A 25,419-nucleotide genomic window follows, 5' to 3' on the forward strand; every position below is an offset into this window, starting at 1 on the left:
GAAAACAAGATCTGTCAACTCGCTTTTCCTGTGCTGCTGGTTGAAGTTTGTAACCCAGAACAGTGGCTCCCAAAGCACTGCTACATTGCAACCAGCAGAAGGAACACCTCCCAGTGACAGGAGGTAAGCATCTGCAGGAACAAACCTTGTGAGATGCTAACAAAGACAAAAATGAACTCAGGTACTGAAGAACATTTGTGGCCCATATGTCATCAAATTACATATAGCTGCTGTAATGTAACTGGAATTTATTTTTGAAGAAGTGTCTTAATTGTTGGCATTATGGTGCTGAAGAAAACATTTTCATTGTCGGAAAAAAAAGACACTTCTGATGAGAGTTTAATTTCCATCCTGTTTTGTGTTTACCTCCACAAACAGCAGGCACATTGTTCAGTCGTACCATGTAACATTTCTTCTGGAACACTTTTTCTTGAACAATAAAATGTCTGATAAGGGGGAGAAAAAAATTACAGTATGTTTCCACTACAGTATATTGTTGCCCTTGAAGAACAAGAATAAACCTCCCTCCTATAACTTTGCCATCAAGCCACACAAGTCATTACAGGAGAAATACATGTTGCCCTTACATAGGATGAATATGTTAATGGTATTACTTCACCTAAGAATGTTGCTGTTTTTATTACTAATATTTCCTAATATCACTGGACAAAAAAAAAAAAAAATCACATCTTTTATTTAAAGCTGGTTCAAATTTTTTTTTTTTTTGGAGGGGGGAGAGAGGGGAAGACTAGTGGAAAATGTGCAAGATTTCAACCACTTCATTAGGACAAAAAATAATGACAGGCCAGATAATTATACTGCCTCCGAAACAATTTGAGATGCTCCTGTCCAAATGGCTTCCAGGATTCTACTTATTGTTGCAGGAACCCAAGCTCCTATAATGACTGCCAATTAAACAAACGGTCAATCAACAGCCTCTCCATCCTCTCACTGTTTCATACGTGAACTGAGGCCAAGGCTGGAGGATTACCAAGCACCTGTGATCTACATCAAGTTTTCACTGACTTTTAGCTTTATCTCAGAATGAGACTCGTGAGCTCCATGTTGTTTAATACATCTTTTTTAGTACTAATCACCTCATACAAACGCGCTGATCTTTCAGCTTTCTACTTCTACTTTTTACCATATCTGCTTTCCTTAATCTTCTCTAACAGACAGACCAGTGTGAAAAAGACATATATATGCATACACACTCCACTCTGGCTGGGAAGATACTAAGTAATCCAATAATAAAGTGATCAGATGACTAGTGAGTTTGGAGACAAGTTCCCTGGGTAACTCGAGATACCTAAGGTGGGGCTTACCTCTTAGAAGGCAGATAGTCTGTCCTTCTGAAATGCCAGGTTCCTTTGCAAACGTCTGTCAGAGAACAAAAGGGAAATGCAATACCCCAGATTCCTTAGTCTTTTTTTGGAAGTCTTGGTTTATGCTTTACTGGTCACTGTCAAGAAGATCAGCCTGAAAAAAATCTCACTCAGATTTCAGCAGTGGGAAGTGTTCTGCACTGTTCTGCTCTCTCTGCAAGGAGGTGGTGAGAAATTTCAGCAGCTCCCAAAAAACACATTTACAAATTATGATCTGGCTCTAGTACAGCTCAGGCACAGCAACATTTCTTGTTGCAGTCCATTTAGCATGACACTGCAAGCTGTAGGAAAACAGACCTTAGAAGTTCATTATCATCAGGATCCAGCTAAAAAAATATTTGGAACAGATCCTGAAATAATTACAAGAGTATGCGAATAACAAAACAATTAACAGGAACAGGTTGGTGAAGGGTTTCTTTTCTGCTCACCTCTGGAATAAGAGATACAAGCCTTCTCTGAAAAATATCATCAGCCTTCAAAATCTGCCAAATGGTATTATGAAAAATTAAAACGGAGATTCTCATTCAGACATTATTAAAGCAAATATATACATCCCTGGCTCTATGTGGGAGTCACTGTCTCATTCCCAGTGGTGACACTTCTCCAGTACATCATATTTCATCTATCTTGACATTGCTCATTGCTTTAAATATGATTGGCACCTAAAATGCAGCCCAGTTAATCTCACTAAATTTTACCCTATCCATTCATCGTGCAGCATTGGTTAATCAAATCTGAACTTTTTTTCAGCAGGACTGCAAAAACATGACTGATGAAGTCTTATTGGAGTCTTAGCATTACAACCCGTGGTGGTGAATGCTAAATAGTGTGTAGGTGAGGAGAACAGGATTTTGTTTTTCAAGAGCCACACTCTTGCTTTGTTCTGTGTGAGAATGCTGAAGAAACAGTAAGATATCTTCTTCCATTACAGGCTGGAAGGACCCAGCTACTTGCTGTGTAAAGCAAGCCGCAGTGTGGCAGTGTGTCAAACGGTGCAGGAGAACTGATGCTCTTCTGTAACCTCCTGTATGGACTTGTAAAAGAAGGAAAAAACTGAGGACCCCAGAGTCACCACTCTCCTTTATATACATTACTGGAGTGGAGAAAGCAAGCTTGAAGAGTAGTGAAGTGAGCTACAATTTCCTTTTCTGTGTTGATATATTTTAACATTACAGTGCTAGCATGGGATGAGCTCTTTTTGAGGTTTTAGCATGAGATTGTGATGGATGGTGACTACATGCATATTACCATCCATCGACTGTAGTAGCAGGTAAAACCTCTATCTCCCTCTTCCTTCATAGTGATCTAGCTATGTATTCACAAGTATGGTTTTTGCTGCCACAACTATATCTACCACTTGATGGTCAGAGAAGAGAGAAATGAATATTTGTGATCACTGAAAACACAAACAGCATTTGACAAATTGGGAAATTACACTAGGTATTTCCTAAATTTACAAAAAAAATAAACAGAAAGCAATGGTACCACATGCTTGAATCCTTTAAGTCAACTGGGAACCTCTGCTTTTGGTCACATTACCTTTTCCATGTAGCCTCAGGCACTGCACTTGCGAACAAGGACCTCTGGCCTACGTGGTCACTGACAATGTAAAATTCCAGCGGACATACAAATAAATACTGTAGATGACAAATACAACACAGGTTTAACCACAGGAATCAAGATGAACTACTACCCATCTCGATACAGCCACTGATTTATGTCATTCTTAGACCTTTGACAAGGAGCTATTTCTCAACAGCATTTTACTCAGTAATTCTAAGAGCCAAAACCTATTTGGGTTCATACTATTATGAAATGTTCTTGCTGACTTATGTTCTGAAAGCTCTCCATGGGATTAGATTTCTGCTGTGCTGGATGTGTGAAACAACTCAAAGACGTCCATAGCAGTGTACTCTACACCCACTTTCATTATGCTCACTTGAAGAAAGACCATAAATGGTATAAGAAAACATCAGGCAGAATCATAAAGACATACCCACACAGAAATGTCCCTTCACTCTTGTGATAATGGACAGCCAAAATCCAGTTATCCATTAGCGGTGTATATAGCGAAAAGGGCTTTGTGTTTAACTTCACAGAACATCAACCTTTTTAGTCAAAAACCCTTCCCTGAACTGCCTGATATCCAGATGCTATTCCAAATGTATCAACAGAGATGACCAATGTAACCAAGAAGTAAACGAAGAAGGGTAGAGCACAGTTGGACACAGAACATATACAGCCAATAATAAAACGGATACTCACCATCTACTTAAAATCCTATTTCTATTTTGGACAGATCAAAACATCAAAAAATAAATAAAAAAATCTCCAAAGCCTATCACATCACAGTAATTCTGGTGAATGATTCCTGAACTTGCCATATTTCAGGGACATTTCCCCCCCCTTTATATCCAAATTTTCAATTGGTTGGCACTAAGGACAAATCTACAGAGAGAAAAGCTCCTGGCATGAATGTTTGTGGTTGTGAATGCAACACTGTTTTATTTCATCTACCTTCTTCTATTAAAAAACAATAAGAAAATTCAGTAACTGTTTTTAAACACTGAAAAGACTAAGAACAAAAGTGGCAAATTAAAAATAGGGAAAAATGCAGCTGAAGAAAACTGGTTTTAAGATTTAAATGAGTGCTAGCCAAGTTTTGCTTAGCTGCGGTTCAGATTCATAAACCCAGTTTCAGTTGAGTAGAAAAGAAGCTATGATGGATGCCATCATTTGCAGTTGGGTCCTGCAGCAGTGAGGCTGTTTGGCTTGCATGAAGTCTCCCAGTGCCCAAGACAGGGTGGATGATGCAGTACTCAATTCACATCGGGGGCAATTCACATGCAGAGCCACTGGGAGCTCAGAGACTGACACAGCTGAACCCTGCCAGGTATCCACTGAAAGGTTCTTTTGGACAACTCTTCAGAGAGTGACAGCTGGTGTAATCCAGTGGGGTCAGGATGATTTATACCAACTAAGGACCTGGCTCATCATGTTTATTATTTTTGAAAGCATTTAGTAAAGCTATAAAACAGTATGGCAGGCCACCTAAAAGGGCTTTTGTCTTTTAAATGCTGTTTCCAAAGGCTGTAGTAATAGAACAAAGAATAGTAATATATACACTCAGTAAATATTAACAATTACAGTATAGTATGAGGCTTTACTAATTTTTGAAAAAATATCAGTTTACAACCTATTTCATCACTTAAGGTCTAAATCCCCTGGCAAGAAATCAATGCAGCATGAGTCATGACCTTGAATACTTCGATCTCTTATAGGGAACAGAAGAAATTGTGGTAATACTTGCTTAAAGAATGCCAATGCCACACTGCACTTTTAAAGCTAGAAGCTCTTGCACTGAATGTTAGTTAACCTTTTTTTTTTTTTTTTTTTGAATGTGAAGAGTACCTCTCGGAGCATAATCAATGGCATCTCCCCGCCATTGAGCACTGCTCCCCAGAGACCCACCATGAAGGTTAAGCAGTGAAGAGGGAGCCCCACTTCACCAACACACATGACAGAACACACCAGTCTGGCTTACCAAAAATGCCTCTGAAAGTTGAAAAGATGGCTCAAAGTCAAGAACATCATATCTCAGGAAGATATGGACAAGTAAGTCCTTGTTGTCCTAAGTGTGTCTGTTTAGGGAAAACCAGCTTTTATACTCAGCATGCAAGAGATGCCAGTAATTTCCACTCAGTTACACTCTTTGTTGAGGTATTCATAGAAACAGCTTGTTGGAATTAAGTCTTTACTCATAGTTCCTCCTCATTTTTTCTGCTGTGGCCTGCGTTCCCAAACAGGTATGTAGCCCCTCATACTATGTGGTTTAACAGTCCTGACAGATGCACCCAGAGAAGACAGCTGCCAACCACGACACCAGGCTGAGAGCCAGGGAGAGGTCAGACATCTGCGCCTTTCACCTCAGCAGCAGCACAAGCATAGTTGCTGAACTAGAAGGGTCAGGCTTGTTGCTGGGGTATTGTATTTCTTCCTTCTGCATACAGCCTTAGGTATTGACGGCTACCTCTACATCTTCTGAATACTTAAGTTACACCACGACCAGAGTAAATGCCAAGAGGGCCCTGCAAGGGCAGCCAAGTGCCACTACACAGCTGGCTGAAACACTTTTATTTTAAATAAATTAACTGGCTGCCTTCCACAGAGGTAGGAGAGGGTAGCCACCCAAGTGCTCTCTGCCCCCAATTTTTTTTGCATGTGTTTGGTTTTGGATGGCTGCTCTATGAGACTTGAGTCACTCTGGCTTGCTGACAGCTATACAATAACACAGCTAAATGGATGCGAGTATGGATGAAGGATGCCAAAGAACTAGATTTGTATTTCAGATGTGGAACTTTTAAGGCTAAATTTGTAAGCTTGTAACTGGAAAAAGGAAGATCTTATTTCCAGTAACACTGATAGAAGGTTTGAGGATTTGAGGAAAGAGTTGCAGGCTGAGAACTAGACCTCTGAGGATCTGCAACTGATGAGTCTGACAGCCGTGAGCACAGCACCGGACTGTCTCACACTTTTCCTCTTACAATGTTCACACTTACTTGATACGTGTTACCATTTTTCAGGAAGTTTTGTGATTCTTAAGTAATGGAACCTTTATTAGAGGAAGGTGACTTAAATGATTTAATTGCATTTTATTTTTTCTCTCTCCCGATTTTTGGCTACCTCTAGTATAAACCACTTGAATAACAAGAATAACTCTTAAAAAGAATCTTACTTGTTTGCTGCCATTGTAGTGATTGTGTATTGGTGATAAACATGCAAAAGAGTATTTTATAAATAGCGACAGTAGAATGTAATTTGCCACACTATGGCTGGGATAAAAAGCAATGACAACTATAATGCATTTCTCTTAAGTATAAATCACAGCAGCTGTTTTAGTGTTTGGCTGGATTGTTTCACAGTCTCAGTTTCCTAACCCATGCAAAGATCTGTATTGCTGTGCTGAATACACTGATATTGGAGGCTCTGCTAGAGTGAGTTACTTCTCTCATAATACATTATGTTAATTATATTGGATTTTGTAGTTCTTCAATTCTTTTAAATTTCTTATAATTTACAAAGATTTAAGCCCTATTCTACTGAAGAAATGGAAACAAAGTTACCCCAGGCAATAATCTGGACATCTTCCAACTTTATTATTATTTTTTTTTTGCATTAGTTGTGAATTTGAATTGAAACTCTAATGATTTGCAGTTGCCAAGATGAAAAGTTATGCCAGGGGAGATGTCCATAGATACTCACTTTCATTTCTGCCCTCTTCTCATAGCAGTAGATGGATTTCTTTTTCCCCTCAAAGACAGAAATTAATATCACACACACATAATAATGGAAACAAGAACTAGGATATGAACTGGAGACATTCTGGCCTCCAAACAATAACTTCTCTGGACGAACTAAATGCCTTTGACTCAGTCAATAGAGCATTTCTATCTATAGAGGATAATCACACCCTCCAGCACAAATGATAACAGATGTAATGCTTCAGATGGGAAAAAGACAACAGGAAGGTGGACCCATCAAATTGTATTACTTTAATATATTGGTTAGTTGTTGCTTTTTTTTTTTTTTAAAAAAAAAAAAAGACCAAACTCTACACAGGATTTGAACAGCGTATTTCTAGAAGTCTGAACTCAAAAGGGGTAGGATTAGTGTTTTATTATAGATGCACTGGCATACACTACTTATTTCCTCCATTAGATTCACATCCCAATTCCCAGGGACCCCGTGCTGCAACAAATGCTGCCTGAAATACTACTTCTGTAATGGACATAAAAGCTAAATGCCAGTTGAGGCTGAGCTTGAATACACCTCTTTTCTCTCTGTCTGCTTGCTTTTTTTATTAAAAAAAAAAAAAATCTGAAGAGCTGGGGCTATATGATGTGGCACCTGGCACGCTGCCTGTAGCTACAACTCTCTAGTGAGCTAGGATGTTACCTCCTGCAGTCAACTAAGGTGATATATATCATGCCTACTGCTGCCCCAGAGCCCCAGTGTAGCATTTCCCCTTGAAAAGAACACATTGTTTGATGCTCTGCCAAACTGGCCAAGGGCATTTTAGGGCCAAGGTCTTATACTTTACAGTATCACCTGCAGAAACAACATGCTCTGATCTGATGGATTCCTTCTACACCTCATCCATCCTATATTTCATTCTTCTGTGGTGCAAAAGGAAGCATCTTGAGCAAGTCTGCATTCTTTTCAGATACTGTGAAGTGATCCCTTCCAGTCTGTACTCCTCTCAGTATTTTATTTCTTCAGATGGACTGGCTGAAGATGAACAGATACTTTCCCTCAAAAGCATCAGCCCTACAGTTAAGACTGAAAGTTCAAATCCTAATTACAGGGAAACATGCCTACATTGGGAAGGATGCTTGCTTCTGACTTGACTCTGATGAACAGATCTTTTCAACATCTTAATAAATAAGCAGTAAATTCATCTCCACAGACGTGCTCGGTCAAGTATAAGTTTGGTTTCTCCAACCCTCCATTCTTTCTTCTGATAGATGCTAGGATCCAGCTGGTAATCCGTACACGTCAAAATTCAGCTATGTATAAGTGCAGTCCTAACTTATACCACTGACTTAAAATTTCTTGGCAATGGATGAAGGAAGGGTAATGAGGTCACTACTTCTAGATCCTTCATAAGAGGGACTCTGAAACACCATTTATATCTGTTTGAATATGGTAACCCTTATATTTTGAGAATTCAGCTTGTTTTTCCTGGTCAGATCCAGATTTTTCTCCCAGTAAGGTAAAAGGAAACAGTTACCGATCTCGAGACAGTGGGACTTACTTCCCAGTCAATACACTCGGTCTCGCTTGTTAAGCGAAACTTGTTATAGTGAAGCTCTATGCTGGTATGTAGTAACAGGGATTAGAATTTAAGATCAACTTTGGCCTGTTCAAAAGGACTTGGGTTCACCTATCACATAGGAAAAAAAGCCTTAAGTCAAATGCAGGAGACAAGAATACAAACACTTAAAATATACCCATTCTGTTATTTACTCCCTTCATTGCCTTGGTTAATTCATTGAAACTCTGCCTCAGTTTCCTATGCACAGAACAATCAAATCAACATTTTCTCTTCCTATCCATTTTATTTCTGCATTACCATGTAGCCTCTAAACAGAAATTCTCTGTTAGCTTCAGAGCATTGTAGTTGCTAACTTGTACTGGGGATGAGGTTTTGGAAATTCCCCCATCATTCCTTGCCCTTTGGCAATTTTAGAGAAAACACGGAAATATGTAACTATCAAAACTAAACTTATTTACTTTCATAAATGTGTTGCATAACTACTGTGTCATTAGCACTTAAAACACATTTGCGAGTAACAGTACCTTTTATATGCTCTTTAATTTCAAATAACAAGAAATACACCAAATCTTAGAAAAGATGTTGTTTGCACGTTAAGAAGTGCTAGCATCTTGATGAAAAAAATAAAGATGTTGAATTAGGTAAATATTTATAATCTTCCTTTTGTGTCCATTAAATTCAAAGGGCATAAATATAACTATGTAAATAGAGACTTAATATTACAATGTAGATGCAAAATAAACTCATGTTTCTAGAGAAGCAAACACTGCATTCTTATTCTATTATAATGCAGTTAACGCAGCAGAAAGTGTTAAGAATTAATAGTAAATTTCTCCCATAATATGCAGAATTGCATGCACTGGTGATCATATTCGGAGATATTTTTATTTGAAATACTTAATATTCTAGACAGAATTCTAGAAATACTAGTAAATATATTGAATGGATGAAGCACAGAAGTAATACTTTAAGTGAGATTCTCATTATTTGTTCTCACAATATTTTCTTTTAAACTTATTTCTGCATTTTCATTCTCATTGTGTCAGGACTTATGAAAAAAAAAAAAAGACCTTTATTTTCTCTGGAAGCTTCCCATTTTTCCTGGACCTCTCACTCATTAGATGTTGTCTGACTTACAAGGCTTATTATTATTATTATTTTTTTTTTTAAGTCTACAAAGTAAAAACAGTATTATATCTAAACCTGCCTGTAAGTTCCTAACCCAATACTCAGGATATCCCTTCTTAAAAGAGGAAATGGGTAAAGTAAAAAGGAACATTGCTTTACTAAGATCTTTTGTGAATTGTGCTATGCCTGGGATATTGCAACGAAGCAAGGAGAATGCTAAAGCTGCTGGACAGGGCGAGGTATAATCATATTGTAAGTACTTTGAACTACTCGTATACCTTTCCTCTTACCACATTAGTAATTTACAATTCTTATTTAAGAAGTCCCCCTACAGACAGACTAGTAGCTGGAATATCCTCAAGATCCAAGAGACCTCAGCTGTGTTCTGTCCTGTCACTGACCTACTAAAGATAAGTTGCCTTCCTGTCCATTTCCATTTACCAGCTACCTAGACTGCTCTATGCGATGCTGAGCACAGGCACCTCTACCTTAGCTGCAGTGTCAGCTACAGTACCAACAGAAGCCATCGGTAGAGTAACACCTGCACAGGGAAATCAACATTCAAAACCCAGACCAAAATGCCAGATCATCTTATCACTGCCACAGAAAAGATGATGCATTACTAGCAATAAAGGAATTCCCTATTTTCTGGGCACAGATTCTAAGGAAAGTGCAAAACACACCCTGAAGCCTTTTTTTGATTACTTCGATTAGAAATGGACCAATAGTTACAATACAAGCTCAACAGAAAGACTGAACACTCAAACACAATGCATGTCCAAACTGAAGGGTTGCCAATTCAAAACAAAGTTGTTCCTTGCCAATTTTCTATGTTACACAGTTTTCTCACAGAAGCTGACATACAAGAAAGCCTTGAAGACCAAATCAATAAGCGGCTCATCTCCTGACAGATTTTCCTTAAGGTTTAAATCAATGCTAAAGATAAAACTAGTGCTTCAATGGCTGGCAAAGCAATTGGTTTGGCATCAACACTGGGCGTTTGCATTCATTAATGCACTTTTTTTTTTTTTTTAAACCAAGTAACTACAATGCCTCAATCTTCCTGGAGGGGTACAGGACCACATTCTGTATTATTAAGCTTGAAAAGTTCTTAACGAAGGGTGAAGAAGAACAGTCAGGTGAGCGCTGATGTGGTGTATTAAAGTGGGAGCTTAGAGAAGCAGTGAATTTATCCCCCACACTGCTTCAGTAGTCTGTCAGCAGTAGCCCTAATAAGGATACCAACAAATCAACAGTACTGAAGTTATAAATTGCCCTAATTTCAACTTAAGTCTCCTAATGCCATTAAATGTACTAACTTTGTTGTTGTTGTTAGGACAGCTGGAAAATAAAGACTCAGAAGAACAAAATCACTTTTTAAAGGCTTGTCAGGAAAACAAGCTTCACTACTGTTATCACCTCTCATTCTCTTACACAAGATATTCTCCTGCAAAAGCAAAGAATCTGAGATTGGCCAGAAGTTAACAAAAGTATAAACTCAGAGGTATTGACAAGGGCAAGGGCTCAGACAGAGGTATTGACAGAATCACCATGTTATGAAATTGAGAGCTTAAATTTTCAGTTTGGGGCTGAAGACTGAGGGAGAAAATATGTACTGGAACAGGAGTGGGAAGCCAGCGATGCCCCAAGCCAATGGTTGTGACAGACAAGGACTTTTTAAGCTGACAGTGTGCCAGGAATGATGGCCTGCAGAAGCCGAAAATAAAGCTGAAAGAGGATGTAATGGCAAAGACATCCATCAGACCATCTCTCTAAGAGGGACAGAATCTGGCAAAGAAAAGAAGAACATCACTTTACTAAGAACAAAGTGAAAGAGGCCTTCAGACAGCAGTAGGGAAGAAAGGCCTATTAGAAAAGACAGGAGATGTAGGGGATGGGTTGAAGATGACAGGAGAATGATACCAAAGGCAACAGGAGCTTGATGGAACAAAACCACGTTCCAGGGGAAGAATAAACATCAGAGGAGAACCTGCCAGGCAGAAAAATACGTGACTACACCTATACAGGTCATTAGCAGCTAGAAGAAAGAATAGCTATAGTTTGTTTTTATATAGATACACATTCAGAATGCTGCCTTAAAACAAAACAAAACAGAAGAAAATCTGGTTAAAAAGGCCTTTCTACATTTGGTTAAAAAAGGTTGCATGGTGGTACATAAATATATGGTTTGCCTATAGCTCATCCAATGGAACAACCGTATTGGCCTTGTACTTCAGAGGATGCTTTATTGAAAGCATCCTCTACAAATACAGTATTCCAAAAGTTCAGGGCTCTAAATCCCTTTCACATTAAAGATTTAACTGGAAAACATGTAGAAAATCTTGTGGCAATGTCTGCAAGTTTGGGGGCACATGTTGCCCTCGGGTATGCATGCCTGAATCTCAGAGGGGCCTATGGCTTATTATGCTCCTAAAAAACAAACAAACAAACAAACCACCAGTGAAACCATGCTATAAATATCTATGACCAATACAACTGGCACTGCTGGATTTTCTAAACTTAAGGGTTTAGAGTAAATATCATAGTCTCAGAAAACTTTTCATGAACTCATGAGTTTGTACATCCCTCACAGGAAAGAAAAGGCTTTCCTCACTGCTTGCAACCAGGAGCAGAAGAGGAGGAAGGAAGATCATTAGAAAAATCTTCATTTTTCAAATAAAATGAGCAGTCAATAATTTTAATTGGAGTTCTTATTTTTATTTTTTTCCTATTTGCTCTTCTGAATCTGTGAAATAAATCTACAAGCAGTGTTGAAATTGTATTGCCATGGGAAGTTTATTTCAGCTGAGTCCTTCTAATGTTTGCTCTTCATAGAACAGCATGCAGTTCACATAACTGCCTTTTTCTGTTCTGTACCAGCTCAAGGGGATTTCTACTCTTGGGAGTGCCTTTTTATCTGTTACGCTGAGATCAGATAACTGCTGCTGAAATTTGGTTATGTACTCTTCAGCTCAACTAGCAGCACATAGAAGCTGGAGGCTTGATTCTGATCTAACGTATATCTCTGTAAATGAGGAGTAACTCCATTAGGGCCAATGAAGTTACATGAGGTATGAAATAGAGCTAAGTGAGTCCAAGATCAGGCCTTGTACTTTTTCCTTCCTTAGAAGGTGAAACAAGTAGTCTCTGAACCTAAGTAAACAGGCATAGTCAAAAAGCAATTCTGTTCTATTTCAGTGTCTAGATACAAAACAGAAGGATGCTCTGCCAGCATAGACAGCTTTAGTGGAGCAAATGCTACCTTATACCACCAGAGGTTCTAGACTTCCAGGAGAGAAAACATGAACCGCGCTTCTGATTGAGCAAAAGGAACTCAGTATTCAAAACACATCAGTAAATGGTCCAGCATCCTGGTTTTTGCCAATTCCCAAACATCTCCTACACTTCAAGTAAATCCACACAAACATTGTGAAAGGAGTGCTACTTCTGTCCCTCCACCTCTGAACTTTTTCCTCAGCTGAGACCCACTAGACTGATTCCAGGTTTCAGTGTAACTTTTAGTTAACTCTTTATTAACTCACCCGAGGTAGTTGCAATGTGGTAATTATTAACAAAATGTATCACTTGAAGAAAGAGGTATCAATATGACAGTACAAAATTGGCATTTTATAGAAGTGGCATCCAAGAATACGGGCATCTACATTTGAATCCAAATGTAACATATGGAACAGAAGGCAACACTACTTTAAAAATCAGCTGTTTCCCCATGAATTTAAAGGTATTCAGATTATCCAGCGCTGTGTATGACATTCTGCTGGAAATTATTATTTTTCATGCAAGAATGTTGGCATATAATTGACTTGTCACTATGATAACTTTATCTGGTTCATGCAGGAAGCATCTCAGATGATAAAAAACAGCTTTGTAAAATGCTTATGAGGACCTAATTTTTCTACTTTTGTTCAAACAAGTGGTTATCCTCAGCAGAGAGTGCCATGGTTCTAACAAGACACACCCTGTGCACACATGGGGGTACAACTGCAAATGTATATGCATGGTGAGAAGAACTGAGGGTGGAGCTGTCTGTAGTCTCTAAAAACACCGTTGCTTTGTTCTTAACAATACTATGTTCATTGTGAAGGAGGGAACAAAAGCAGTAAGGTTAAAAAAAAAAAAGTAAAGTTCGAGGGTAGATAGCAAGAAGAGCTTTCAAACAGTAAGGTTATTTCAGCACGGGTACACGTTAGACAGAGTGTATGAACTTTACATCTCTGTAGAAACTTCGGAACAAGACAGAACATTTCTCTCAACTGATGCAGGGGACTTAATTTGGCCATAAGGCAGGAGGATCCTCTAAAAAGATCTTTTGACATCTCTAAAGCTTTGAGGTCCAGAATATTGTTGAGATGACATCTGAACTGCTTCCAAGAAAACAGATGGCACCAGTAGTGTCATTTACACCCAATTTTCAAAAACTAAAACTAACAGAAAGGAGGTAAAGCAAGTTTCCTTTAATTTGAATCACATGGATTCTGAACTGAACCCCCAAGAAGCCTAGAAATCACAGAAAAGCAAAACCAAGATAAAGCTCTCTGGCCGCCCCAGCAGCCTAGATGAAACAGTTGAATTTGTCCAGAGAACTGTGTCCAAAGTACTTCAATCAGACACAGAACATTTTTTGTTTAAATATCAAGGAAAGCAAACTTTGCAGGGGAGAATCATGCCAAGTATTTTACTCAGATTTTGACAAGCTATTTTTTGAAACTTTTCCTCATCTAAAATAATGCATTTAAATATCAAAACCTGAAAGTTTTTATAGTATAGTGAGAGTGCTCGTATCAAAACATCTAGTGTTCTAAAAGATTAAGCTCAAAATAAAATGCTTCAATGTAAATGAAATGCTAAGCTTTTTTTTTTCAACTCAGAATGTTGTACAGTGGTACCAAAAATAAACATTCTTTTTCAGAAAAAGAAGGCCTCTTGGAAGTAGAAAATCTACCTTATACCCAAATCTGTTTTTAAAGGGACAGAATAAAAATCTTTTCTCCTAAGAGTCAACTTAATTTTGTGTTGTTGCAAATCTACCAGCTCTCCAGTTTTCAACATTTTTCTCAAATAAATAGGAGAGATCAGACTCATTTTCTGCTATATAAAACAAACCTTAAGAAAATGTAGTACTGTTTACAGTATAGATATTAAACCTTCTGCTCGCATTTGAGAACAATGTTATCAGTACATGAATACACAAACCACATGACATAACCACTGCCCATAGCGTAACTCCAAGCTGTTCATCGCAGTGCTACAAGGAATCTCCTCCGGACAGATCCTGTGGATCACTCTGAAGAAGTACAGCTCATAATTACGGATCTAGGAAACTCATGACTTGCTAATACTTAAGTAGCATTGTCTCTCCCCTATGAATCTAAACAGAAATTGTATTTTGACTGAACACATTTTGATTTTGGACCTAAAGATGTGGCTTGAAACAATTTAAGAAGCATAAACTGCAGACACAAACTGAAGCCATTGGTTCTAACAACCCATATTTCTTCAGGAGGGGGCATTAGTGTCCTCTTTGCCCTCTGGTTAAAGAACAGCAAGTTACTGAGCTACAAGAAGAATCCAAGTATTTTAACATTTGCCAAGTGACCACCAGAGCATGCTACTGGGAGATTATTTTGTGATGAGAATTATATAGCTCCACTGATGTCCCTGCAACTTTGGCAATTTATACTACTAGTAAATTTTATCTACAGTTTCTTGCACGTTTCTTAAAATGATGAGTTCTGTATTTTTCCAGACTAAAATAAAAATTATTTGGTTGACTTGTAGAGACAAAACACCCAGTTGTACACAGGACTTTCAAATGAGCTTTGCTTGAGTAAGATGCGTAAGGGCCAGCCTCACAGCATTTCGTTCCCTTAGAATGCATTTGTTGATTATAATAGATAATTGTGATGCCAAGATTACATCAGTTGTTGCAATTTGGATGAAGTCCACCTCTTCTTTCATGGACTGAAATGTGTGAAATTCAATTCCTCTGGTGAAGTCTTAATTTTATACCAATTTACTTACAAACATTGAAAGGAAAATAAAATTTAAAATGTGCAAAAGATTAAAGCACTCTTTTGCTAATGAGAGCCATCTGTTTATTTCTTTCCTTTTTAAAGCATTTTCAATAGGTGGAAATGAAAGACTTTAGACACATTTTCATGTCTTGAGCCTCAGAAACAAACAAAAAAATAAAAATACAGACTCATCATCTTCAGTCACCTAACTTGAACTAAGAAAATAAGCCTCATCCTAGCTTGCCAATTGCTTTGGGGCCATCTTTGATTGCACCACTGATGTGAAAGTGTCTTTGCCCTGCACCAGGATACTTGTCAAGAATCCCACGTCAAGAATTATCTCAATTTAACTGTTACCATGTCTCAATTCCCTCTTCCAGTCACAAACTGGTCACTGTATGTTGCTCTGTATTTAGAGGGTGGCCAGTCTCAACAGAACCATAACAGCCAGTCCATCTCTCAACACTTGGCAAGCAGGGGCAGTAGGTTGCTCTTGCTTTTGCAGCGTTGTGGCACCAGTCCTTCGGACTTCATCACTAATATAATCTGATATAGAAGGTATGTCCAAAGCAGTCTGTATATAGCTTCTATATTTAAGCACCATAGCGCGTATATAAAACCCACAACACAAGCCAGAGGACTATGACTGTATCAGGCCAACTGAGCAGCAAGAATTCTCTGAACATGAGGAACATCAGGTCTGGCAGGGGAAACATTGCATATCAGTAGACCACTGGAGGCCCAGCTCCAACCTACAGAGCAAACCAAGAAATTAATTGGCAATTCATCAAATAATTTTTCATGCCAACCATGTCTTAGATATACATAGAGACAGATTTACAGCAGTGCTTGGAATTGCATCACAGTAGACACATGCTTAACATTCAGCCAAAGGTGTCTCTAATCAGGCATATCCTGCAAAATGGCAGAAGTCTTAGTAATCAACTGATCAAGCAAAAAATTACTCATTTTTGTAGGAGGGGTTATGTTACAGTTAGATTAGTCAGCTCTTCCCAGTATAATTTAATGAATGGTGAAAAATAGGAGTGATGAACTGGTGATAACCACCTGGAGAGCCTGCAAAAGCAGCCGTATCACACATTATCACACCCTGGTCTAGCATGTAATAGTGGTCAAATGCAATTTTAACTAGTAAACAACCAAACAGCCAATATTTGGACAAAAATAATGACAATTTGAAGTGTCATCATGTATATGAAAGATCTTTTCTATCCTTACAGAATATTTTTATTTTTAAAGCTTCAAAAAACAAAAACAGATTAAGGAAGATTAGGGGACTCTTCAGAATCCTTATGTTTTATATAACTGCTACCTGTGCTCTGTCGTAAAATTGGAGTTGCAGATTTCAGGACTATGAAGCTCCCAATATATCATAGCTAGGGCAGCATCTGTGCTTAATACACACATGCTGTTTCTTGGGGAGAACTAGCAGAGTGTTTCCTGGCCTAGAAGGTCCATTTCCTAGATAAGCCTGTCTGGACAGTGTAATAATGCTCTCCAAAGCCTGGGAACACAATGACACAACGTAAGGACTGTGTATTAATGCTGGAAGGACACAAGGATCCAGGATTCTTGCACATTGCTTGTCACATCTTATTCTCTTTGCTTCAGTCAACAGCTTTTGCCTTGTTAGTTAGCATATATTAAACAAACAAACAAAAAAGGAACAAAACCCTCTTAAGAGGCAAACTACAGCATGCTGAAAGCCAAGAAATTGCTTAGTTTTATCTTCAAAAGTTACCTTTTTGATGATTTTATTCCTATTTAAAATTTTGTTGGAACCTATATAACTAAAAGAGTTCATGTTAGGAATCATGATTGGAACGGGCATGACAGAAAACATGAAAAAAAAAAAGCATAACAACTAGCCAGCTAAGTATTCACATGGAATCAACAGCACATCCAAGGCTGGAATCCAACACCTCTGAGTGCTAACCCAGTAATTTAACTATGGGACTTTGCTGACATTTTGCAGACTATATGTATGAAGAATCAGAGGAACTGTAGGAATTATTTTGAAACATTTATTTTGACTAGAATTAAACCAGATAGGGTGTGAAAGACATGTCGCTTATTGAGAAGCAGCTGATCCCACACTTTGCCAACCTAAGATTTCAATTCCACTTACACAGTTGCAGACTTGCACAATAGCAGAACGGCGTGAAGCATGAATGACACGTAAATACACATCTGGACCAGAAGTTAGATGAATATAGTTACTTTAAAGTATACATATGATGAAAATCCCCCAAATATTAAATATTTGCTGTAGCATTCCACCTTTTTTTCTTCCTTTTATTCAGACTGGCACAGATAGCTGCCTAATAAATTAACACAACCTTGATTTGACAAGCTTTTCCCCAGCTGCATTACAATGTCAAATATCAGGGCCATTGCCTTCAGCATAGCCTTGACCACTTGTCATTTTCTTATAATTAATTACAGCTCTCTCAACCAAGGCTGCTACAGAAAGTGATAAGACTATTATACAGCTTTCAACATTCATTGTCTGTGGGATTTTCACACTCTTCATTGTTTACCAAGGGTGCATTGTCCAATGTCTTGGATATAAAATTAATTTCATCATTATTAGGAAATCAAAGCCTAATTTATTGCACAAAAGAAATTCAAAAGCTTCTCAAACTTTTGTTTCCTCCTATTTCACTAATAGCTGGCATGGTATAGAATGCATCACATACTGGCCTCAGAATATGTAGTACTACCCACGCTGTGTTGGATCACTACTGACTTGAGTCAAACTACAGAATTTCCAGCTTGCAGAAAACACTGATATTTCAAAACTTCTCATCTGAATCAAGATACTTTTCCCCTTTAGTGTTTCCAGGTAAGAGATATCTAGGGAAAAAAAAGTGTTGGGAATTTGGTAATCTTTTGAATACCACTTCACAGGTTTTGGTTGGCACACCTATTACTTTTTTGTTTTTTTTAACACCATCTCATGGCACAGATGTCTGAACTTTTTCCAAGCATGGAATGAAAAAGCCTTACTACTTTAGCAAGACCCCTTCTTTCCCCTTCCACATACCTATCACATGCTTTGAAAAAATTATATTCTTACTTAATACTTCCTTTATATTTGAACACAAATTTCTCATGTTAAGCATGCATAGTAATTTTTATCGTATCATTTTCTTGTAGTTCTAAATGATGAGATACAGTTTGTATTACTGTAACACCTGCTAGCTCCAGCCAAGATTGAGGTCAAAGCCACCTGAGGCCACCACTTCCCTGAAGATCTTGAGATTTACTCAAGACAGACATAAGGTAAAAAATAAAAAGCAACACAAACTGGGGGAAATAGCTGGTTAGAAGCAGACCTGGAATGAGCAACCAGGTCTCTCTTTGCTTCAGCATTCAGCTTAGTAATCCAAATCATCAGCCGTGACCTTCACCAAAAGAAAACCTAGTCTAGTTTCCAGCAATGCAGGGTATTATCACCTTTCCTTTTCTCAAACTGTGCCATGCTTTGAATATTTTGTGCACAAACTTTCAGTGCACTACTTCAGGAAGTAAGATTTCTTTTACTTTTATTACACAATTAGGTAAATTGGACAGATGTTCTACTTTATTTTCCCACTCTTTACTGCTGGCATCTATCTGTGTCATTCCTCACTAGCCTGCTCCTTTCAGCTCCCCATGTTGCTCACTTGGGTTACTAATTGTTCTATTTTTCTTCAACGGCCACTGTTATTGATCGTGCATGGTGGGAATTTTTGATCAAGTTCTGCAGCAACGCAAACACCAGAGCTGTCAGGGAAGGTGCTTCTGTCTCTGGATTACATCCTGACCTAGATAAGAAAGGGTGAATGGGTTCAAAAACCACACCTATATACAGCTCAACTTGCCCTTGTCTCCACTTCACAAGGACAGATGATAAATTCTCCATATTTTCACAACAGGATGTGGATACATCTGCCTCATTATTAGACATCCTGCATAAATAAAAATCTAGCTATTTTCAGTACAATATTTACTTCAAGATGCATTTGTGAGGCAATAAATACACTTCTAGACACTAGCATGTCTATCATAAATAGTATTTTAAAGAAATACTTTTTAGATATCTTTTCCTGTTTTCAGAAAGCATCACTATGAAAAAGTAAAGTTTCAATCTCAGGTTTATGCTTAACTGTTAACTTCGAGGGAAAATACTATGTGTTCAACAAAATTCTGAAGATCTCAGCATTTGTAATTCTTTGTCGTCTCCACACCCTCCACCTCTGTCAATTATCTCAATTATATTAGAAGACCTCCGGCCAAGTAACATATACCAGTTTCCACAAGAGCTTGTAAATACTCCCCCCCCTCCCCCCCCGCAAAGCTTCCATTGAAAAGTCTTTCCATTTTTGGATGAAAGCACAAAACAAGATGTTGTAGAACATTCAACTTTCAATGAAAAAGCTAGCTTTTTATCAAATAAATTATGTTCTCACCATTTCAATGAAGAAGTTGGGGGTATTTAAAAAAAAAAAAAGCAAAAATTTTATTTATTTTTTATTCTGATTTGAAAAGCTGATTGCATTTTTTTTTTTCCCTGCATGAAACAAGAGGTAACACAAGATTTCTGTAATGCCAAATCTTGTTGAACTGCAGCCCAGATTTCTTCTAGAGAGTTCCCACTCAGGACTGCCCTCCATGCAAGTGAAACTCCAACTTTAAGCTCTACCTTCACCAGCTATTATATATGATGTTTTATCTTGTAGAGGCGTTATCCAGTTTTGTAAATAGAGCAAGTTTTGCAGCCCACCAAATTTATTGGCAGATATTTGACGTCCTTTGAAATCAGCCCTTTAATGTGCAACATTTCAGAATCCACTTAACAAATAAGTCACATGCTGCACCACTGGGTATTTAAAAAGATTTAAAAAAATCCCCATTCCATCTATTTCCACTAGTCTCTCAGGAGACTCAGCGAGACTTCAGGTATTTAGCATATTTAGTTAGACCTCCCTCTCCAATTCTTATATTGTCCTGCTGGTATTTTGGAAAACAGATCATAAGATAAAAACTTCTCAGTGTTTTCTTCAGTCAGAGATTCTTTCCTGCTACCAATTTTGTGCAGGGATTTTTTTCTGTGCCAGTGTCCCTCTACATCTAAAAAAATACACAACACAACAGCAAGACATACAGACTTGGTGGTTTGCTATCAGAGATACCTGCTATTATTCAGCATCTCCACAAACAAGTGATTTTGGTTCAGATGAACAGTTAAGCCTGACATTAAATCAGAGATGCTAATGGTTACAGAAGCATTTTCACAATAAAGTCCTGTTCCTCTTCATTTGCCAAATTCTTATATTACTTCAACAATTGAATTAGTAAGTTTTTATCTCATCAGCATGTGAAAATGACCTCCTAAAAAGAGCTATTCTGGAAAGTTAAGTAGTGTGGCATCATATACAAAAAAAAATCAGAGAGACAAGTCACACGGAACAGTTTTGGTAGCAAAAACATACGTGGAAGGACTTTTCAGGGCTTTGTCTGATTTTGCTCCTGACTAAATGATGGCTCAATAAAGAGAAGCATCTTGAGTCTCTGCTTAGTACAAACTACACAAAGTGTGAATTATTCTTGTTTCAGTTTAAGACCGAGTCCCCGAGACCTGGGCATGTCTGCAGCTTGAAAAGTACTGCTTTGTTTTTTTCTAAAATGGGACCATGATTGCTTTCATCTACATCTTCAAGCTAAAGGCTTTTATGCAGGTGCTCTTTTGCATATCTCATGTGACTCCTCTAATGTGGGGTTTAGTGGTTCTCTGCACTATAACAGGATAAAGGATAAGGTATGAACCCTCCAGTGCTTTACCACCAAAATAGCCTACTTTGGAATTAATGGTGGTACAGATTTCATGATTTAAAAAAAGTTGTTGGAAGTGGCAGACATTTTGTCAAAAACTAAATAACAAATTACACCCAGAAAATTCAACTTGTGAGAAAGCAAGATCCTACCCAGTACTGAAAAGTTCCTTTGGTGCCCACTCTACTCTCAGGGCAGCTACTGCACCAGTATTCCAGAGCTCAGAACTCTCTCAGTATTTCCTGATGTGCTGCACAACACCTCACCCATTGCTCCTAGAAAAAAAAAATATCTTTTTATTTATTTATTTTATTTTATTTTTCCCCATTCAAAATTCCACTCTCTTTTTGGTACTCAGATCCTTCAAACATTTGTGTGCCATTATGTCTCTCTGTACCCACTGCTCAGCCAAACTCCATGTATTTCACTCCTTTAATGCTGCTTTTTTATGAGTCCCTACAGCTCACTCTTCCCTCTGAACTACCTCCAACATTCAATACCTTTCTGATTCCAGAAATCTGACAGTGTTTGAGTTGGATCCTCTTTCCTGCAGCCAGGAACATTCTGTACTGAGTTATTCTTGTGATTTAAACTATTTCTATGAACATATTTTAAAAGTTCCATCTCGTGTACAACTTTCTGGTACCAAATTACACTTATGTGTAAGGGGAAGCACTGACATGAAATTATTTTAAATACCCAGTCTGGATAGATTAGAGAGGCGCAGAAGTCTCTGAGGGGAATGGGACTAGCCAGGTAAGACAGGAGATTGTACAGTTCTGACTGTAAGGTTAGATCTGTGCCAGTAGTTCTCAGACACATCCATCTGCCCTAGTATACAATGCATTGACCACTTCAGAATTGTCTTTTGTAACAAACAACGCTGTTTAGTTACTTTCTTTTAGCACACATTCTTCCAAGATAAAATTGAAGGGGGAAGCACACAGTAAAAAGAAGCAGAAATAGTGGAATAGTTTGGGAGTCAGAGAGTGCAGCCACAGTCCAGAAGTCAATGAACAAGCTATATTATATCTGTACTGCAGACAGACATTGGGTCTCAATTGCTAAAGGGCGTTTTGCCTAGCTCCATGCCTGCTATGATTTTTGCAACAACCTGTATCTCTTCATGCTCTTACGGAATCATGTGGCCAGTCAAAATTTATAATAAGAATTTTTTTCCAGAAAATTAACATACTGATTCCCTATCATGAGTGATACGAAATTTCAAGGAAAACAACCTGTTCTGTTATTCTTCAAAACTCCAGTATTTCTTCCAAAAGAGTTGTAGTAAAAGTTGCAGGTTCCTGCATGAAACTTAAAGAAAAACTTTTAAGGTCATTTTCTCTGAATTTCAGTTGCCATGAGGTCAAGAATTTCTCATTTAATTCTGCTCCATTTAGCACCTCTTAGAACCACACCATGTCCAGCATGCATATCTTACCCATAGTTATTTTCCTGCATCTGCCAACTTGGTAAATTATAACAGAGCAAACAAATGTATCTGTCTCAGCTGTAATAAGCCATATCCATGCTACCTACATTGTTTGATTGCTATTAGGGATGAGATGGATAAACAGCAAATCTTAAGGCTGGATCACCGCTATTTTTGTCTGATTGTAGAATCTCATATTAAATGTATTTCTGCTAACCCTGATTAAAAGTATGATGAGAGGCATAGGAACTAGTTGGCTTATCATTCTACTGACACTCCCACTAAACCATGTTAATAATTTAGCTGATGTACTAAAGCGCTTTGACTCTGCTGATGCACAACAGTAGTAATTTCAGGAGGGCTGAAAAATCAGAAATACTTAATGAGATACAGTTGTAGTCAATGCTTTGTAAGGTTTTCTTAAAAACTATGTTAAGCTCAAAAAATAAATAGAACGAAATGTTTGAATACACAGAAAGACAAACACTGCAGAAAAACATAAAACAGGAACGTAAGCAAGCAAAAAGGAGTGGTTTATTTTAATACTCACTAAAATTGTCTAGGATAGAATCACGGGGACGGTCATTTTTCCTTCAGACAGTGAACCTGAAATGCGTTTCTTTCCCCACTTCCTTCCTGAAATTCCTGTGAGATTCATTTTTTTTCCCCTAATACTAACGAACGAGCTGAACAACCACAAAACAAATGTGGCTTCAACTCAATTAGTTATCAGCATAAGAAATGACCCTTTCCTAAAATGTGGCTTCATTCAGACGTTAAGGGACACTATTCTGCATTTCATTTGAAATACAGAGAAGACATCAGGAACTAAATAAAGAGAGCACCACAGTCTTCAGTGTAACCTGGGAGAAGCAGGAAGAAATGCTATTTGATAAATTACTAAGGGGGAATTATTTGAAAACATTTTATGTGAAGGCTATTTCAGATAACCTTTTAAGGACAGGTGCCTTACACTTTAAAACAATGTTACTGTGCAAAGAGACAAACATTGCTGAACCACAGCTTGACCAATCTTTACATTTCAAGATATACTTTTCCTTGAGGGTAACTATGAAAGTATTTATTTTTGCACAAGGGTTATTCAGTTAAAGAACCACATAACGTAAATGAAAGATAAGGAAATTTTGCATGAGAAAGTAAGCTTCACCACCACTCACTAACAGCTGACGTGAACACCCTTGCCTGCAGGGGAGTTCATAGCAGGTAAAATTAACAGATTGAATTTATGTCTTGCAAAAAGAAAGGCATTTAGATTTGCTTTCAATGACTTATTATTAAACGAGTTTAACTTCTCTTCATACGTTATACAGTTATGTTTTATATTTTGAGATAGAGCCATGACCAGCGTAGAAGACTCCATATCTGCCTTAGTGCCAAGATGATAAGTAATTTACAAGAATGAATAATAGTAAAAGTCAAATTTTATGTGTAAGGACATGTACAATACAGATCTGCAGAAACATTTGCGTGAGAAAAGTGGAAGACAAGCAACTCACCCTGATCATCACAAATTACCTTAGCTTTGTAATCTATCGACACAAAATACCTGGGAGCTCTGAAGGCAAGCATGACTGGGCAGGAAGTTAGCCCAAATAAATCAATTCTATATCAAGAACAAAATCCAAAATGCAGTAGTCTAATATATGTTAACAGCCAGTGAACGGTCATTACTAATTGATTTTGTAAAAGAATACCAAGTATAAAATAAAATAAAATCCAAGAAATTAATATTTCAGTCATTACTAATGCATTGACCCATGAAAACTTATATCAGGTTTTCAGTGCCCTAAATACGCGCTGCCAGGTTTCGTACATTGGATTTATGCAGATAAAGTGTTTGCTAAGAGAGTAATTAAAAAAAGCGCAGTTGCACAGTTTCATCAAGAATAGATCTCAACATGCTCTTCTCACAACTCTCTGCAGGAAGACTGAGGAGGAAGTAAGGAAAGTAATTGCTATTTAATCATATCATTATAAACATCAGCTGACATTGCCAGTAAATATGTCATTCCATGTACAATTTCTTAATAGGAATAGCTTTGGAGGTCATGGAAGCCTAGACCATGAACAGAAAAAAAACCAGGTAGCCCATTTCAGGATGAGAGCCCAACTCTCCTCCCCCATGGCCCACAGTCCTGAACCACATGCTTATTAATGGCCACACAGGAGGTGGGAAGTAGTGTCCAGCCTGCAGGCTCCTCACACCCTACAGCTTTAACAGGAAAACACCTGGTAACCACCTGAACACCTGGGTTCAATTACACCTCTAAGTTCTGCAGCTCTCCCAGTCCCTACATCTGCCTGGTTATTGGTTTTGCCTTTGATTTTTGGCTTGTGTGGCCCATAGCATTTAAGGATTCTGCAGCTAAAGCCAACTGCATGCGCTAGAAAGTTGGAAGCAAACTGATTAAGACTGCTCACAGGAAAGTCATGCAAAATGCTTTCTATGGCTAGGAAACAACATTAACATCCAGAAGTCATAGAATAAACCCATGATAAAGATATCCATCATACTTATCCCATTCCTGAACTAACACAAACCTACCTGCACAGCAAAACTTACCTCTGAGGTAAAAGCTGGGACCCTGACAGGAAAATGCACGGGCGTTCTCCCCAACCTTTCTTTACACTGTTTCATCGTAGGGCTCCCCATCAGTCTCTGCCCAATATGCTACACAAGACACTGACATCCAGAAAACCTACAAGATATTGGGTTCTGCTACTGCTGACAGCTGTGACTGGTGCAAC

General features: G+C 38.1%; 1 long non-coding RNA gene across 8 annotated transcripts in view; it reads right to left on the reverse strand.

Annotated features, from left to right (window-relative positions):
* LOC106031186 (uncharacterized) overlaps positions 1 to 25,419 on the reverse strand; it is a 324,491-nt gene that overhangs the window by 51,927 nt on the left and 247,145 nt on the right. Inside the window, exon 7 of one of the 8 annotated variants that reach the window (XR_010825585.1) lies at positions 25,235 to 25,370. The exons of the other annotated variants lie outside the window; for them this stretch is intronic. This is a non-coding gene — a long non-coding RNA (uncharacterized lncRNA). The remainder of the gene's footprint in view (positions 1 to 25,234; positions 25,371 to 25,419) is intronic. 8 annotated transcript variants of the gene reach the window in all.

The sequence above is a fragment of the Anser cygnoides genome, chromosome 17, assembly GCF_040182565.1.
Source record: "Anser cygnoides isolate HZ-2024a breed goose chromosome 17, Taihu_goose_T2T_genome, whole genome shotgun sequence".
Classification (NCBI taxonomy): Eukaryota; Metazoa; Chordata; class Aves; order Anseriformes; family Anatidae; genus Anser; species Anser cygnoides.